This window comes from Ursus maritimus, unplaced genomic scaffold (assembly GCF_017311325.1).
Source record: "Ursus maritimus isolate PB19 unplaced genomic scaffold, ASM1731132v1 scaffold_1, whole genome shotgun sequence".
NCBI lineage: Eukaryota > Metazoa > Chordata > Mammalia > Carnivora > Ursidae > Ursus > Ursus maritimus.
Genome location: NW_024423343.1, coordinates 39216871 through 39236798, shown reverse-complemented (window position 1 = coordinate 39236798; position 19928 = coordinate 39216871). Strand labels below are relative to the sequence as shown.

Genomic DNA, 19928 nt, shown 5'->3' with positions numbered 1-19928 from the left:
GGTGCAGAATATTTGTTTCCTTGTAAACTTCAGATTTATTCTGGGATGCAGCTGGAAACGATTTGAATGGGGGGGAGGTCTTGTTTTTAAAATTAGTTAGATAAAACTGGAACATACTCAGTCTAAAGCTCATTTTTCTCCAAGACTTAGACAAAACACTTCTGTATACTCTATACAATGTCCTGTTTCCAGTCTGTCTATGGAAACCAACTCTTTTCACCCTTGTTGGGCATCAGGCATGTTACCTCTAAACTTGTTGGGTTGATCTTTCCCCATCCTTGAGTAGTTTCCCCATATGCATATGCCATTCAGTACTCAAACGAGTTCTCCCAGAGGACCTTTTGCCCATCTCCAGAATTACAGCCTTATGCACCACTCTCTTTTTCAGTACTCTGTGCTGTGAATGTTCCTTTAGTTTCCCTAGACTCCCAATTCTGTCTCCCCAATTCAGGGAGTCCACCAGTTTCCATCTGGGTTCTCCCTTCTTGTGCCACTGACTCAAGATTCTCTCAAGGCCATAAGTTGTGGTATCATAGGAATCATATCACTGGTTTTCCTATTGTTACTGCTGCTCATTTGTTGTAAGTAGGAGGTTAAATTCAGTCCCTATTATTTCACCTTAGCTGAAAGGAGAAGGTCCACTTTTAATAAATCTTAAAATACTTTACTTTAATCCAAACTTTTATTGAGTTTTCAGTTCAAATGTAAAATATTCTTTGCCCTTTAATCTATAATGCATAAATCTAGTTATATATATATATATATATATATGTGTGTGTGTGTGTGTGTGTGTGTGTATAACTTTATTCCTTTCTTGCATTTTAAATATGTCCTTGGTATTGCAAAGTTCTGAACAAATCTTCTGCCTTTCTAAATGACTGAGAAAAGTATACAAGGGAAATCTATTATTTAATAACTGCAATTATACTTTATCCCCTGTACAAATAATCCCCCACTATAAGTTACTGACAAAAGTACAGAGCTAATAGCAGGAGAAAAACAGAAAAAAAAAATGCAACAGAAATTTATTCATAACACAATGACATTAATTCACAAGACTTTATTAACCTGGCACTCTGATGGTTAAATAAAGTTGTCGGCATAAATAAAAATTCTCTTTCCTTAATTTAATTTAATACACAATGCAGGGTCAGAGGCCCCTATCTCCTCCTGCTCTCATAGAATTCAAATTGCAGCATGATTGATTCTTTGGACCATGAGTTCGGTTTTCAAAAATGACTGTAAGGCATGTAAACTCCAATGGAAAGATTAAATTTTAAGTCTTTGTCAGTTAACATTTAACAGTGATATAAGGCCTTACAGCAATGAGACACCAGTTACCAAAGGGTCAAGGAGTTAGTTGTAAGTAAATCAAAAGCACTAGAGGGTGCACAACAGTGGTGAATTGCATTCCTTTCATAGTAACATCAAATCAGCCTAGTTGCTCTCTTAATTAACTGCTGTACTATAGAACTATTTTAGCTTTTGTCACACAAGCATTATTCACCTCGATGCTTTAAGGCTCAAGGCTATTTTATCCTCCATACCTCTGTCCAAAGGACATTTATCATCAAATTTTACTAGAAGAAGAAAATGATCTGCTAATTTTCTGCCACCTGCTTTTAAAAGGGTTCAGCTACCATTGAGATCATTTGCTTTAGATAGGTTTTGTCTAACGTGTAGTATCTCACCACCTGCGATGCATTTGGTGCTCCTACCCAAATATCTCTTCTGTGGATAATAACACTGAAAGTCCTTATCTAACTCAACATAGCCAGAAATTAAAGTCAACTTCAATTAAATGAGAAAAAAAAATGTTTTGTAATTACAAACACAATGTAATTTGAAGCATAAATTTAGAGCAGAAAGTACTGCTTAGGTTAGCTTTCCAATTCCAAGAGAGCATACAATTTCTGGACACATTTTCTCAGATAATAAAAATGAGAATTCTATTCTTTCTTGCAGCATATAATCAAGTAAGATCTCCACTAAACATATTTCCATAACATTAAGTCAGAACAAAATTTCCTTTTTTGGGGATCCAGGTATTATTTATTTCCTCTACTTTAACAGTATTCTTATGTTCGTACTGCTAAAATATAATGTATTTTACCAATAAAGAAATATTGTGAGGTGCCTTGAAATGTGCTTTTTTTTTAAGTTAGAATGTCCCATTTTATCTCCTGTATGACATATTCTCCCTACCCAGAATTTCTCAAGAATTACCTTAATATGATAGGTGAAATGGAGAAACCATCAGTGCATACAAAATATTACAGTTATCATTTAAAAATTCAAAAGAACCTCAATCTTTCCTTTAATTTAAGGAGCAAGTGAATTGATATCTTAATACTTTAAAGTTGAACTCTAATTAATATTAATTGAAATAAAAGAGTGCTGGAGAGTGGATGAAAAAGTGGGGCGTGTTATAAAGGAAGGAAAAGCAAAGCTGTGATAAGCTGCTTCCTTTCCCTGTTCTCCCACCCCAGGCAGCTCTACCACTACAGTCAAAACTTCCCAGACATGCATCTCAAAATGCAGCCAGTAACCAAAATCTAGCACCACATTTCTGCTCCTTTTTTAGTCACCTTCACTTCACTCCATGTTCACCAAGAGTGCAAACATGTAGCAAGTGTCTTTTCATGAATATTAATATAAAAATGCATTTAATGAGTGTGATTTTCTAAATTATCAATTATAAGCAATAATGAAAGCCTGTGAGATAGATACATAGATATACATATTATATAGTCAAGTTGGCATTCTTATGTAGCAAAAAAGTTATTCTGTATAAACTATTATGACACATAACTCCTATTTGCAGTTAACAGAAAGACCAGTAGGATATTGCTTATAAAGTATAAATTCGTTCTTCACAACACTGAAGAAATACTCAATAGTAAGATGCTAGCTTACTCATTTTATAAGAAAAGTTTCCTGTAAACAGCTATTTATTACCTACTTTTTTCTAAAAATAAAAATTTTACAAAGTTGGAAAATTCAAATAGCAATCTAAAAATACCATTCTTGCTTTAAGGTGCGCTGGAAATTAACTGGAGATTTGCATAATTTCTATCCTATATCTACTCTCTGCCTAAAAAAAAAAATAAAGTTGTCTGCTGGATAGCATTAGCTATTTACATAATTTCAAATATCATGTGTATACTAATTTCATCCATATCACACCATGAGCTCTGAGATCATTAAAGAGTCCTGATGCACACCTGATTCACAGATCCCTCTGGTTATTACTTTGATCTGAAATTAGCTTGGCCATTTAAAATTCTTTCAAATTATAGTTTGTTGACTGATAGTGGTAACAAATACAGGCTCTGGAATTAGACTGTCTAGGTTCAAAGATTGGATCTATTGCCTCTGTGTGACCTTGGCCGAGCTTCTTCACCTGACTCAATTTCCTCATCTGTAAAATAGTTCTAATAATAATAATAATAATAATAATAATAATAATAATACCTTTATCATTAATTCCTGTGTGATTAACTGCAATATTCATAAAGTTCTTAGAGCTGGGACTGCTTGTTAGCTATGTATCTTACTTATTGATAGCATGTTCCCAATATAAATATCATAGTCATCCATCTCCTGCTTCTCTACAACCAATCACCAAGCCTTGTCAATTCTGCCTCTATCATCTTTCTCCAGTATCGTCTGGATTTTTTTTTTAAGTTTTTAAATGATTTTATTTATTTATTTGACAGAGAGAGAGAGAGAGATCGTGAGAGAGAGAGAGAGCACAATCAGGGGAAGAGGGAGAAGCAAATTCTCTGCTGAGAAAGGAGCCCGACATGGGGCTTAATCCCGGAATCCTGGGATTATCACCTGAACCAAAGGCAGATGCTTAACTGACTGAGCCACCCTGGTGCCCCTATATTCTATTTTTTAAAAAAATTTTCATTGGGAATGACTGAGTTCAGTTCCTTACGATCTCTTCTTTCAAATCTATAATAACTCCTTTACAGAGCTCCCAGTTCTCTAACAGCTATATCATTAATACTTTCAACAGATTTATCTGAATAATAGTCATAATAATTTATCTGAATAATAGTCATGAATAAAATAATTCACTCTACTACAGTGGTTCCTCATAGCTCCCCATTGCAACCCTCAATGCCTCCATAATCTGACTCTTAATTCTTTGATATTTAAAATTTTGGTGCTGGGGCACCTGGGTGGCTCAGTCGTTAAGCATCTGCCTTCAGTTCAGGGCGTGATCCCAGGGTCCTGGGATCAAGCCCTGCATTGGGCTCCCTACTCTGCTGGGAGCCTGCTTCTTCCTCTCCCACTCCCCCTGCTTGTGTTCCCTCTCTCGCTGGCTGTCTCTCTCTCTGTCAAATAAATAAATAAAATTAATATATACATAATATATACATGTTTGTGTATGATATATATTATATATATAATATATATAAATAAAATAAATAAATAAAATTTCAGTGCTTTTCTTCAGCCTCCCAAAACTTTTTGCACATTTTCTTTTTATATTTTTTCCTTCAGAATAACCTTTCCAACTTTTGAAACTTGCAATTTTTTTTAAGGTCCACCATAAATGCCAATAACTTAGCAGACTTTCCTACCACCCGTATTACACATTAAGCATGGCCTCAGTCTAAGTCATACAGTTATGTTACTTATTATGGTGTTATTTTTGTTCTGAATTGATTGCATATAGTTTGTTCTGGATCGAGTCTAAAATTCTTTGAAAGCAGCGTCTTCATCTTCTTCATCTTTGCTTCTGCACAGTGCACAAGACGAATACGAAACTTCCCCTATCTCTAGCTCTGATTTCTGATCCAGTATAAAGAGGCCAGGATATATATTGAAATTACATTTTAAGAGTCATACAAAAGTATATTTTCTGAGTGTTTAAATAATAAAGTATCTTTTTATTAATGTTTGGATATAACTTTCACTCTTAAAATTCATTCTTTATTCATTTCATTCTTACCTGATGATTAGTATTACTGAGACATTGGAGTCCAGCTTAATATTTTTACTTCTTGGGCAAGATTCTTTTCTAATTTTTGATTTGTTTTATGTTTTAGTTTTGAAATTCCATCCAAAAAATCATATACTTCTTGCACTCATATAATAATCAAATAAAGACAAAATTTGAATAGCTGTGAATCTCTTTTCTTTGATTTCCTTGCATCCCGGAGAAGCCCTTTCACTTTTTGTACTCATCTGTTTCTTTGCTGCAGAAAGTTTTCTTTAAGTATTTTTAATTTAAAGTTTCTGTCCAAATCACTCCTGTTTCTTTCTCATGAATATCTGTAATTCTAAGGTTTAATCTTCTTTTTAGTTTTAATCTCCACATTCCTCAGATAACGTACATAATGCTCATTACTTGCTCCCTTTGGTCAGTATTCTGGGAATGTTATTCAAGTTTTCTCTACAACACTGATTCAATTTTTATCTATGTCATTTTTGCTTTTAACCTTTACTGCAGAGATTTCAATTTTACTGATGGGGTTCAGGACATGCTACCCCAAAATACAGCATCTTGGTGTACTGAATATTTTAAACTGAAAGAGTTTGAGAAAATGACAGAAGCAGAAAGGTCACTCTGACTTCCTTCCCCTTCGGCCTTTTTCTCTAAAACAGGCTATAAAATCCTCATGTGAAAGGTGTCCTCCCTATACCCACCGGAAAGAAACTCTTTATCTCTGAAAGCAAAGGAACACAAGGAAGTATTTTAACAGGAAAGACTTGCTAAGTTTCTCCTAGTTTACTAAAATTACCTCATACTCCTTAACCTATCATATTCCCCCACAAGTATCCACTCTTCAACAAACCTAGCATAAAAATATGCATCTGTTTCTTTGGGTCTTCATTTCCTTACAAAGGCTCCTATGTCATGTAAATCCTACATTAAGTAAATGTGTATGCTTTTCTCCTGTTAATCTGTCTTTGCCAGTTTAATTTTCAGAGCCAGCCAGGAACCCTAAGAGGGTTGAAGAAAATGTTTTCTTCCCCTCCCTTCAGGTATCACTAAAGGTTCTTAGCAATTCTTTCTTATCTCAGTCCATCCTTTTTAAAAAATCTTAACTTCCTGTCTTTACTACTTATTCTCCTTTTCTTATTCTGTTATCTTGGCTGTTCATGTCACATATATACACATTTTCTGATATTCTATTTGCTAGGATGACCATACATCTCAGTTTGCCCAGTATAGACCTAGATTCTGGATGTTGTTCTGGTCTAATTATTAACAGTGCCCCTTTCCATTCTCAAAAGTGTCCCACCTCATATGATAAATTACATGCTTGTCCTAGAAATGTCAAGCAGATATTCTAGATGCCCGGGTGGCTCAGTCAGTTAGGTGTTTGCCTTCAGCTCCGGTCATGAGCCTGGGGTCCTGGGATAGAGTCCCACATCGGGCTCCTTGTTCACCAGGGAGCCTGCTTCTCCCTCTGCTGCCACTCTCCCTGCTTGTGTACACTCTCTCTCTCTCTGACAAATAAATAAATGAAAGAAAGAAAGAAAGAAAGAAAGAAAGAAAGAAAGAAAAGAAAGAAAGAAAAGAAAGAAAGAAAAGAAAGAAAGAAAAGAAAGAAAGAAAAGAAAAGAAAGAAAGAAAGAAAGAAAGAAAGAAAGAAAGAAAGAAAGAAAAATTCTTTTCATCTTTTGATAAATGTCAGGAGTTTTTCTGTTTCTCTGAATACTGAGATGCTGTTTCTGTTCTCACTTTTCTTTTCTCTTGTTCCTCAATATTATTTGAAGGATCTATCTGTCCTAATTTACTCACCCATAAACAACAAAAGATACATAGAAAGTATTTCTGCACAGTGTATATTTGACCTTAGCTCTATTTACAGAATTTATTACCTCTGTTATTTTAATTATTTCTGTACCTATCTGTTATGCTCAAATTGTTACAATTTGTTCCAAATTGTACTAAGTTCCAAAAGTACAAGTGTATTCTCTAATGTCTTTTTTCAAAATATGCTTCTACCTTATAAGTGTGAATATGAATTCTTTCTAGAAAATACCAAGAACACAATGATTTCTGTTCCAATGGGATGGATTCCAACAACTCATCTCTTTCAGGTGGTGGATATATTTTATAGAGAAATTATATATATGTATCACACACATGTGCATGAACATGTTCCCATATTTAGAATCAGATTCTCCTTGCTGGTTATTCCTGTGGATTCTAAATATGAATTGTCTCCAGCTGGATCTCCTGATTTAGCCATACATTTTAAGGAATTAAGAAAATGATCAAAAGAGAGAAAACACCACTGGGAAAGAGAGAGAAAGATAAGTGCAATGATTTTCTAATGTCTGTTAGTCTCAAACACTTTTTATGATTATTTGCTCTAATATAATAAAATGCTCAATAATTTTTAAATCTCTCTGAGACTTCTCCTCAGGAGCAAAGAGGGGGCATTCTAAGGTAACAAAGAGAAAGGATAAGCACAATAAAATGTACTTGAAGTTGACATCTGGACTAAGAATTTTATTCAACAAAGGAAAATTTCCTTTATGTTATTATATCCCTAAGATTTTTCCTCCAAAATCATGTCATAGATACTCAGTATTTCTAAGTTGACTGTACACATCTATCGATGGACCTTTAACCATTCATGTCTCTTTCCTCTTGTTTATATCTCAGGAAATGGAATGACAAAGGATCTCTAAGAAAACATTCAAATTTCCTTAAAAATTGGGCATTGTCAAAAACCTTGAATATGCTTTATACTGGTATTAATGAGATCTCCTACTGTATCCCGTTCACTATTTTGAAAACACAGTAATAGAGTAATAAAGCACAAAGTAATAAAGTAATTGAGTACATAGTAACAGAGAAATTTTTATTGAGACATAGCTTTAAAACGTAAAGTGAAAGATTTTTGTTTTCCTCTGAAGAAATTCTATAATAAAATTTCACTGAAAATGTTGGAGGCCTTGAGGAAGCCCCAACAAATATGAAACCTCTTTNTCCTGAGTTCTCAACAACTGAGGAGATGAAAGAGTTCATATGGAAGCCAACCTATTACATTCATTGCTATAGCGGATGAAAAAACGTGGCTTTATGTGTTTTGGCAGAGTGGGCCTGATAATACCTGTGATAGGTGAAAATGGTTCCCCAGTGATCTCCACCCCCTCATTCCCAGAACCTGTGAATAAGTTACATTATGTCACAAAAGGGCCATTACAGGTATGGTTAAGTCTATATATCTTAAAATAGATTATTCTGAATTTTCCATGTGGGCCTAATTAAATCCCATGAGTTAATAAAAGCAGAGAACTTTTCCCAGCTAGAGTTAGAAATGAGGCAGAATAAACAATTAGGAAGATCTGAAGCCCAAGGGGAATCTAACCCCCTGAGGGGCCCACGTGGAATGCATGAAAACAGAGACACAGGCAACTTCTCTGAACAAAGACTGTCTCTGGCTGACAGCAAGGAAAGAGTGATTCTGCAACCTCAATGAGTTTAGAAGAGGATTCTCCCCACTGAGAAACAAACTGAGGGCTTCAGAGGGGAGGAGGATGGGGGAATGGGATAGGCTGGTGATGGGTGGTAGGGAGGGCACGTATTGCATGGTGCACTGGGTGTTATACGCAGCTAATGAATCATCGAACTTTACATCAAAAACCAGGGATGTACTGTATGGTGACTAACATAATATAATAATTAAAAAAAAAGAAAGAAAGAAAAAGAAAAAAGCAAATGAAGGCAGAAAGAAATGAAGTTACATGAGGGACCGGATCCAAATTCCCAGTGACTTGTAGGCCATGACAATGAATTTGGGTTAACTCTGAAATGGGGAGTCACTGAAGCATTTTCAAACTTTTGGAGTTTTGACAACTGAATAGATTTTTTTTAAAAAATGTTTTTTTTTCAGTGTTTTTTTAGTTTGCTTTTTTTTTCTTTTTAGAAAGGTTGAGCACCTTTTCCTGTTTTAAATGCTGTGTTATTTCCTTTTCTAAGTATTCAAATCCTTTCCTTGTTTTGAGGATGTTTGTTAGTCTTTTTCATGTTGATTCATAGTAACTTTTATATGTTGAGGAAATTAGCCTTTGGTTTGTTACTTTAGTCACAAATTCAGTGAACATCTGATATGGTCTTACTACATGGATTTTTGCTTTTGCCTGTTGCATTTAGAACTTTAGGGCCATAGCAATAATAGTGTGATTGCATATGGAAATTAATTCATTTTCTCTATTCCTGCATCTTATTTTTTTTTAAATCAAATTAATAGAGAAAAATAATTTCTGAAATGACAAAATGCCTAGAAGTTCTTAGGTGCATTTTTTAATTAATAGCTAACAATAAAAACAGGTAATAAAAAAATCTTAACTATCATAGCATACATTAAAAAAAAAAAAAAAGAAGAAGAAGAAGAAGAAAAGGATTTTTCCCAGACCTGCCAGATAAGAGCCCATTAGCCCAATACCATCATAGTGGCCTTGGGAAGTAAGGAGCAGAGAAAACCAGCCAAGCCAAACCAAAGAACCTTCTAACCAACAGAAACTGAAAAAAATGTTGGTTTTAAACCAATACATTTGTAGTAGTTTGTTAGAGTAGCAATAGAAAACTAATATATTAGTGAATGACATTAATAAGCAGACTTGTTCACCCACACCCTGGAAATCCTAGAGAAGGGCAAAATCCTAAAGGTAGACAAACCCATTGAAGAGGGAGCACTTTCTATTCAGGCAGCTGCAAAGAAATAGAACAGACAAAGAAAGCATAGGAAGATTTGTTTTTCTGCAAATTTACCTATCAATAAGTGATTATTCTTTCAAGGAGGAGAAACCCCAGAGGCCTGGGATAATGTTGATTAATATCCATTCCTAGGAAGGAAACATCAGGAGTGGGGAAGAAGCTTTCTCTATTGAAATACAATTTAGTTTCAAACTATGTGCATATTATGAGGTTAAAAATGCTAATAGTTGATCAATTTTTTTAATATACATAGATTATATATCTATCTATCTGAAAAGGACTTTATTACTGATTACAAGTTAAAATATCATTTTGTATTGAAGTTTGAATTTCTTATTATCATTTATGGTGTATATTTTATTAAAAACATAATATTAAAAAAGAACAAGAAGATTAAAAACTAAGAGAAATTATATCATTACATGTGTAATGAAAATATTATTTTCCCCAGAGACTGTCAAACAGAATATTCAGAACTTTGTATTTATATTTATTATATTACAGAAATAAGAAATAATATATTATAGAAATATTGTAGAAATAAGTTTTACTAAATATTTACTATATACATTACCATTCAAAATTTCAAATTTTATGTCAACTCTAAATGAATGTATATTGCTCATATCAAAGTTACAAATGGATCTAATTAATTTTACAATTAACCTATAATAACATGAAGAAAAATATGTGACCTTCATTAAATTTGTTCAATATTTAGTTTCAGATTATAGAAGAACTCTTTTTAGCTAATAAAGCCTTCAGTCCCAAATGTTGATGGTATAAAATAGTAATTAATTAGCACATGCAAATGAAATGCATTGACATAATACTGCAACTCATAACTTCTGCTTATTCTACAGGATTGTATTTCATGGGCAATATATAGGCCAGTATTTTACTATTATTTTCAAATAGACAGATAAGTACTATAATTAAATATTAAACAATGTGTTCTAAGCATGCGTTTTTTCAGGAAATTACTTTTTTTTTCAGAAAAATGTATTTATGTTTCTTGTTTGTTGTATTCTTTTTAATAGTGATGGGTGAGATAAGAGGAAACCCAGACATATCAGAATCAGTTCACTTACAAATTTAAATAAAATATTAACAGTTCTTTTTTATGGATGCCACTTATGTCATATAAGAAAAATATGAGAACGATGTTTTTACTATTAAAATAAGCGAATTTCTACCACTATCACGATCACTCATTAAGAAAATACTGCATGTAAAACACTAGTCTAGATCGCTGCTGTTCAATATAGTAACACTAGTCCATGTGTCTATTTAAATTCAAATTAATAAAAATTAAATAATATTTAAAAATCAGTTTGTCATTCATACTGGCCACATTTCAAGTACTCAACGATTTCATGTGGTTAGTAGTTACCATATTTGACAGCATAGGTACAGAATATTTTCATCATGGCTGAAAATTTTATTGAGTAATACTAGCCTGAATGCTGAAGACTGGAAACATATAAGACAAGAGTGCTTGCTCTCAAAGATCTTGAAATAGAGTTTCAAATAAATACTATAGATAATAAATGCTGATCTGAGATATCATTTTGAACCAAAATAATAGGGTGGAAGTGTGGTGGGCAGTCAGATTGTTGTGTGAGGCCTGGGTCCTGCAGGAAGGGGGTGGGGAGGGAGGGCAGATGTTGAGAGGGAGATGTCAGAGACCCGCAATTAGGCATATCCTGCCCAGATGGCCAAGAGGAATTCTAAAAGAGAAGCCACAGGATGCACATTAGCACTGTGGTTTGCCAAACCTTCACTCCACAACCTTTCTTAGGGGATGCTAGGAACTAAGACAAAAGAGCTTCACACAGGCCCACCATGAACCTCCTTCATGGCCAGCTATTGGGAAGGTCAGAGGCCAGACAGGGCTCCTCAAGAAGCCAGATCAAACCAGATAGACCCAAGATGGTGGAGGCCATGACAGGAAACCCCTGACCAAATTAGGAAGAAAAGACCCTGCTTCCACCCCAAGTAATGAATATTCCACGGCCTACCTAACAAAAACCCTGGTTTTATCAATTCTGTTCTGGGCACTTGAGGCTCTCTCAAGCTGCCCACTCACCCCTCTTGTGAGTATACTCAGTAATCTCTGCTGGCTCCTGCTTTCTGGTCTCTTGCCTGAATTCTTTCCTGTGAGAAGACTAAGGACCAATGCTGTACTGCTCCAGGAAGTAACAGAAGCATCAGCAACATGTGGGATTAAAGAGTCACAAAATTCTATTTTCATTATATGAATTTATGGAAAACCTTTCCTGTCTTCTTTTTTTGACCCTCAGTCACTCTCCTATCTTTGCTCCTCAGGACTTAATGTAATCTCTTCAATTACTATAGGATTGAAAGAAGGAAAAAAGAGGGGAAAAGAATAAGAAAGAAAGGGGTAAGGAACAAGGGCTGAGAAAGAACGTCAAGCTAATTCAGTTTCCATGCTTGCCTCTATGGATGTTCCAGAAGACAATGAATGTAGCACTGACACCAATTACCTGCTGAAATAGGGAGAGGGAAAAATACAAGAACAACTGCAAATCAATATCTCAGTAAATATTTTTCCACAAGGAAAAATAAAAGATGCTTCTTTGTTGTACTTATTACCTTCCTTGATTTTCAAGGCCTTCCTAGAGTGAAGAACTTTCTTTACAAAGAATGACAATAGGAGCATTTGTATCATTCTCAGTAATCTCCTCATAGAAATAATGGAAAAGTATCACAGGAACATCAACAATGAGTTAATGTAAATGCAAATCACCACAAATGAGACAGGCTTGCAAGTGGAAGGTCTTCCAACTGTTTACTCTTAATACTATGGGTAGGGAAAAAAAAAAAAAGCAATTGCAATCCTATCTCTAGTGTCTGGTCTAGGTTTTAACATGATTGAAAGATTTCATGCATTGTGTCCTAAGAGAAGGCAATCAAGAAAATAATTTTGTATGCTATATATGCATGAATGTCACCATATTAATATTAGGAAAGGCACAAACTGCAATTATTTTTTTCCTTTTCCAACTCCTCAGGCATTTAGTATTTCTTCCTTAATAAAATAGACAATTTTTAAGGAAAACAAAGTAACATAATGACTGAAAATTATCTTTTAGTATAAAAATTAACCTAATTTATACATTTAACAGCTAAAATTTACATGATCATTTGAGAAGAAGATGTTAAGAATCTATTTGGAACTGGTAAAATGATATGCAAATGAAGAAATATATTGGTATCATTGTGATGTAATCCACAATGAAGAATAGTAAGCAATTTAATGATGTATAAGGATCTCAAATGAGAATGTCTTTAAATCAATGCAGAAAATAGACCAATGCTTTGAATGAAGATTAAGGGATGTAAAATCAAATCCTGATAGATTTAATCAAATTATAAATGAAAGCGAGGATTATAACTTCAATGATGAAACATTACAGAATAGATTTTTCAACAAAAATAAAAACTAATGGCAATAACAATCTATTTTTCATGCTTATCAATTTGTGTTTTTCCTAGCCACTTAAGGCAGAGGAATAAGTAATTGTATTTTGTGGCATAATGGACATAAAATAAGTTTTGTGTGTGCCCGAATTGACTTCAGAAAAGTAAAAACAAAAATGTATTGTTCCTTGAATGTAAAATGTGAAATTTATTTTCAAGATAAAGAGAAAATATCATAACTATTTTGTATCTTCTATAAGACTTTCGTGAAGGACTAATTTCACTAAATAGCTGAACAAGACAGAAGACATCAGAGGAAAAGATGACCTTGCATATCCTTAAATAACTGACATCTAAGATGATTTTTTGGATCTCAATGGAGTTACAAAGAACAAATACATGTGACAGTTTCCTAGGCCAACTGTGGGTTACTGTAAGAACAAATATAAATGTAAGGAATGAAAAGCATTCCAGAAGACGATCAGCCCAGCTTCTGAGTGAAGAAGATGTTTTTTCAACATACGTTAACAAGTGATCTTGTCCTGTCTTCACAACAGTAGGAACAAGCATACTTTCTTCTTTATTCAAACTGTCCATTAAAATGACAATTCGGATATCTTTTCCTTTCTCAATTTCTTCTCTTGCCATCACAAAAAACTTCAACTTAGGTTTTTCTGCAATTTCACAACAGCATATACCTGATTGGTTGGTAAATCATCACCCATTAAACAATGATCCACTTCTTAGTCTGTGCACATCATTGTCCACTAGCTAAGCCACAGATGACTTCCTTTTGATGGGTCATTGATTCTAAGCTAAACAACTACAGCAGGGTAGTGTATTCAATTTATGGCTTATGAATAAACACAGCTCAGAGAAGAGTTTCTTAAAAGGAGGTAGTACTGGGGCACCTGGGTGGCACAGCGGTTAAGCGTCTGCCTTCGGCTCAGGGCGTGATCCCGGCGATTCGGGATCGAGCCCCACATCGGGCTCTTCCGCTATGAGCCTGCTTCTTCCTCTCCCACTCCCCCTGCTTGTGTTCCCTCTCTCGCTGGCTATCTCTATCTCTGTTGAATAAATAAATAAAATCTTTAAAAAAAAATAAATAAAAGGAGGTAGTACAAATGGCATTAAAGATTCAGTTTCTGAAGTAAGAGAAAAATCAGGGCTGAGCCCATATTAGGTCTGAGAATTCTTAGGTATGAGAATAAATAAAAGTAATTTATTATGAGTCCAAATTTTCTGTTACATGGGGATTCACCACAATATTTCCTGAATCTCTACCATAGGTTAGGTATTGTTCTGGTCACTTGGTAAATACCTTTCAAACACAAGAGACAAACACAGCCCTCCCCAGAGCACATATTCTGATGGGAGAAATAAAGTAAATATGGATTAAATAATAAAGAATATAGTAAATAATTAAATGTAGTGGAAAAAGAAAGATATGTATAGGAAGAGACCAGGATAAGAAGGATTGAGGGTGCTTGGTGGGGGTGTTGCAAACAGTAACAGGATGATCATGTCATCAAGAAAGTGACAGTTGAGCAAAGACTTGAAGAAAGTGAAGGACTTAACTCTACCAGCAAGGAGGAGCAGGCATGTCTGCAACTAGAGGCAAGCAACAGAGTTTGACATAATGGCCCAGAAGATTCCGATTTTTAAAAATATCAGTTATTTCAAAAGTAATTTTCATCTTGCGAGGATGCTTCCACAGTGCTGGTGTTTTACGCACAAGACAATCTAGACAACTACTTTTTCCTCAGATATCCTTAGACTAAATAGCTGCCATTCATGCACACATTCTTTTCTCTGTACTATAAGCAATCCCTACCCAGCAACAGTAAAGTATCAAAAACGTTGTCTTCTTGACTAGGCCCCATGTCAAATGCTTTCTGCTTTCTATTTCATGAAGTCTTTCTTGATATTCAAACTACATATCCCTTTTGTTGTTGTTAATCCACCCATCTAATCATTAATTCCACATACAACATTGGTGAAATGCCTGCTGTGTAACTAAGTATATGCTATTTATTGAAGGGACAAATGTGAGTAAAAAGAGTATTTAACCTACTGGAACTATTAAATAAATAAATATTTTTTAAAAAATATTTTTAAAAAGGAAGAAAAAAAAAGTCATGGGGGAAAAAAGAGAGAGAGACAAACCAAGGAACAACCTCTTCACTATAGAGAACAAACTGATGGTTACCAGAGGGGAGGTAGGTGGGAGGATGGCTTAAACAGCTGATGGGGATTAAGCAGGGCACTTGTGATGAGCACCAGGTGCTGTACGGAAGTGTTGAATCACTAAACTGTACACCTGAAACTAACATTACACTATATGTTATCTAACCAGAATTTAAATAAAAACTTAAAATTATGCTTCCTTTTGTTTCAACAATTTCAATGCTAGAGATTGATCTTCTGTTAAAAAAAAAAAAAGCAACTATCCATGCTCCCTGCAGTGATATTTATAATAGTTTTTCTCTCCTAGAAAAGTTAACAATACATAAAGATAATTAAAATTATTGTTTAATTAATGGAATACTCTAATGTAAATATGTCACATCCAAATGTTAATATAGAATGCAATTTTAAGTTTTTAATAATTCACATAATAGTCTGTACAGATTGATACCATTTTTGCTAACACGAAGTCTGTTTTCCACATGTTTATGTGTGTGTCTGTACACATATTATTAAATATTTGTTCATTATAGAATACACACCAAAATGTTTATTGTCATGAGCTCTGAGGAGTGGGATTTCCAGTGATGATGGAGAAATACTTTCACTTAACATTATAACATTTTCCACTGTGAATTATTTTATTTACAATTAACATTCATCATTTTGTAATGAATCCCAATCTGCAAAAATACAAACAATATAAAATAGTATAGAAATGATAAGTTGTTTGACTCCACCATTTCAAAAATCTATTGTATGCTATCCTATCTTCTCGTGCAGTAAAATATATATGCAAATATTCACAGATCAAAAAAGAGTCAACATACTAAATTTTAGAATTGTCATGTTATAATAAATTATTTTTTTAATTGAGAAATTCTCTACTTCAGTATGAAATTCTGGCATAGCTATTCTTTTGCCTTCACCAGTTTCCTTTTTCTATCTTTATAAAGTCCAAGCACCGTAGAAATATTCAAAGGGAAGACTTTAAGACTTATTTCATTTCAGACTTGACGATCAACCATCAGAACATCAGATTTCACAGGAGTTATAATTCCCTATAGCATTTGGTTCAAGCTAAAGGGCCCTTTCCATTTCTGATTATATCAAAATGCAGACTACCTGCCTACTTTAAACCAGACTTATCTATGTGAAGTTACACCTTGACAGCCAGCTTCAGACATTTCTCCCCTCACCAATGGCTAAAATTCAAACTGCCAAAGAGAATCTCTCATTGTACTCTGACACACAACATGTTGATTTTTCTGCTTCACTAGTAAATGAAAATGAAATTACCCAGAGGGTTTTCCAGTCCGAATGGCATTCTGTCATTCCTGACACTAGAAATTCTGTCTTCCTCCTGCAAAGTACTATAGGGATATTCTGTGTGAGTTCCAAGGAGCATACGAAATGATTTGAAATGGGAACCAAAAAACTTTCACCTTGTTTAAGGATTTGGTCAGCTTAAAACAGCATTTACAAGACAAGGAACTTTAAATAATTCTATATTTTCAAATTTTAAGTATGTGAAAATGAAAAAATCATGACATTCCAGTTATCAGTTACTGTAATTATTCCATGTAATTTAAGGGGCAAAAAATGTTCAAGTCAATGAAAATACCAGCTGACAATACCTTTTCCTCTTGCTGACAGATTATTTAGATCTCTTGACAAAGTATCAAAACAGTTCAGATTTTTTTTTTCCATTTCATACATGTAGACAGTGTTTGAACACTATATATTTCTATTTTGAGATACTTTTTGAAATTATTTAATATCCAGTTAAGATAATTAACAGATTAAGATATGAGAGTGTTATCTACTATAGTAAGAAGTATAAACATATCACTAAATAGTGACCGTAATTTATAAAGCCCTCCTTTATGTCATTTTAAGTGCATTATGTGTTACCTGAGGCTCTCCTAAATTTAGGTCTCAAACATCTCTATATGTGTAGCAGGAGCTATTTTGAATTTGAGGTACAGAGAGTTTCAGTGATTTGCCCCAAATCATACAGCTTAAGAACTAGAGTCAGGACTTGCATGAAAGCAGTCTGATTCCAGAACCCAACTCTTAATTAAGGTCAAAGTGCACCTAATATACAAAGTGCTGTCATTGGTATTCTTGAAGTGAAGCCACTGGTGTAAAGGAACACAAAAGCTCCAATAGACTGTCCACGGAAGTGAGAACACCTTGGGGCAACATTGCGAAGGGTGAAGGTGTGGGCCTTCACCGAAGAGTTCTGCAAGGATCTTCAGATAACTGCCAGCCATTCAAGTGAATTCTATCCTTATACCTAGAGATATAGTTTCCTCTAAGTTTCAGGCTTTATAGTAACAATATAACATGGAATTACAGTAAAACGTGTTTCTACCAACTCACTAAGAGAAATATCTAGTAAAATGTCAGGACTTCCCTTTTTCATCTTTTATATATTGAATAATCATTACAATAACCAACTGTATAATGCACATTGCTTTTTTTTTTTTTTTCCAATTCACTGACAAAATACATCATAAAGAAAAAGTACACAGCAGCTGGTAATTCTATATCTGAAATATGTGTAATACTCTTGGATCAAATACTTAGGGAATTTTCATGGGCTGAAGCACAGAAACTTAGAATTATACCTTAGATTTTTAAACTACTTTAAAATGATCTACCTACAACCAACAGCTGGTTCCCAATGTGCCTGCCAGTTTCAATGAAAACTTTCATCAACAGCCTGCCGTGCCTTGTAAGCCTATTGCTTTTATATTCAAATCTGCAACAGAAAAAGTCTTTTGAAAGCTCAGGGCTAAAATAGGTGTGTTTTGTAAATAAGCTGGGAGATTGATGATCACCCTAGCCCCCATCCTGTGTCTGTTTCCTCTAAGAAATCCCTTTCTTGTATCTTTAAATCACTTCAATTATCTTATATCTCATATCTTCTCTCCTACCAGGGTACTCCCATTCTTTCCCATTTCTTGCTTCCAGCTCTAACAAGTATCCTTCCTTCTCCTTTCCTGTTTTTGCTTATTTCCAGCTCCTTGCTTTCACTGTCACTGTAATATGGCTTTCATTCATTCCACTAAATTCAAATTACACTCAAAAGTTCATAAATTATCTCATTGCAAACCAAATGGTAGATTTCAAAAACAGTAAGCAGTATATGGTCTGACTGATCATTCTCTTCTTGAACAATTCCTTCTTTGGCTTCCAGGAAACTACCCAACTTTGATTGTCCTATATCTCTGATAATTTTCCTCAATGTCTCATGTTGTTTCTTTCCCCTTTCTTCAACTACTCTGTGAATGTTGCTGACATCTAACTTTCCTTTATTTCTTAAGGCTTTTTCTTCCACTCCACTGTTTTAATTCATACCTGTATGTCAATGCCTGCCAAAGACCTTTGTAGCCTAAATGTCTCCCCAGAAATCCAGACCCATATTCCCCCATGCATACTATACATCTCACTTGAAGATCCTACACACACCTTAAATTTAGCATACCTGAAATTAAAATCTATCACCAGATCTCTATTACCTTCATCATTCACACTCCCCTTCACAAACCTGCTGCTTTGCCCATTTCAGTTAATGACATTACTATTCACCCAGCCACTCAGGCTAGAAATTATAAAGTCAGGTTTGATTTTACATTTTCAATACCCTTCCTCACCAATTACACTTCCAATCAGTCTAAACACTTTTACTCTTGTACTTAGGAGAAACATGTTTGTCTTTCTATTGGTATTTTATCCTCTCCAAATAAACAATTTCCTAAAAATTATTACATTGTTACTGCACTACTACCAAGAAAGGTAGTACATTTCCAAATTATAAATACCCTGTATTTTGAATATTTTGATGATTCCTCCTCATCTAGAAGACAAAGTCTAGAGTCTAGACTTTTTTAGGCACCTCATTCAGAATGATTCATAATCTGGCTCCACGTGCATTTTCAGTTTTATCTATTGTAATTCTCTCCCACATTTTTTTAATGAACCTTTTTTACTTTGAGATAACTGCAGATTCACATGCAGTTATAAGAAATAATCAGAGATCATCTATACTCTTTGTCCAGTTTTCTTCAGTGGTAGTATCTTGCAACTTACAGCACCCCATCACAACCCGGATATTAACACTGACGTAGTCGAGACGCGGTATGTTTCCACTAACACAAGGATCTCTCGTGTTGCCTTTCTGCAGCCCCACACACGTCGCTCCCATCTCCATAATTTCCTTAACACTAGCAACCACTATTCTGTTCTCCATTTCTACAGTGCTGTCATTTCAAGGATGTTGTTGTATAAATGGAGTCATACAGTATGAAACCTTTTGGGATTTGCTTTTTGCATTTGGCATAATTCTTGGGAGAGTCATTTAAATTGCTGCATGTATAAATGATTCCCTTTTATTGTTGAGTAGTATCCTATGATAGGGATGTACCACAGCTGATATGCTATTCACCCACTGAAAGACATCTGGGTAATTTCAAGTGTTTTGGCTATTACAGATAAAGTTGCTATGGACATTCATGTACAGATCTGTGTAAATATGAGTCTTCATTTTTCTGAGATAAAAGCCTAGTAGTGCAACGGCAGGGTTGTATGTTAG

The 19928-nt window shown here is 34.4% G+C and overlaps 1 pseudogene; it reads right to left on the bottom strand.

The window, feature by feature from the left end:
- Positions 1-19586, bottom strand: part of LOC103659937 — a 76615-nt pseudogene extending 57029 nt beyond the window's left edge.
- Between the last annotated feature and the right edge of the window lie 342 nt (positions 19587-19928).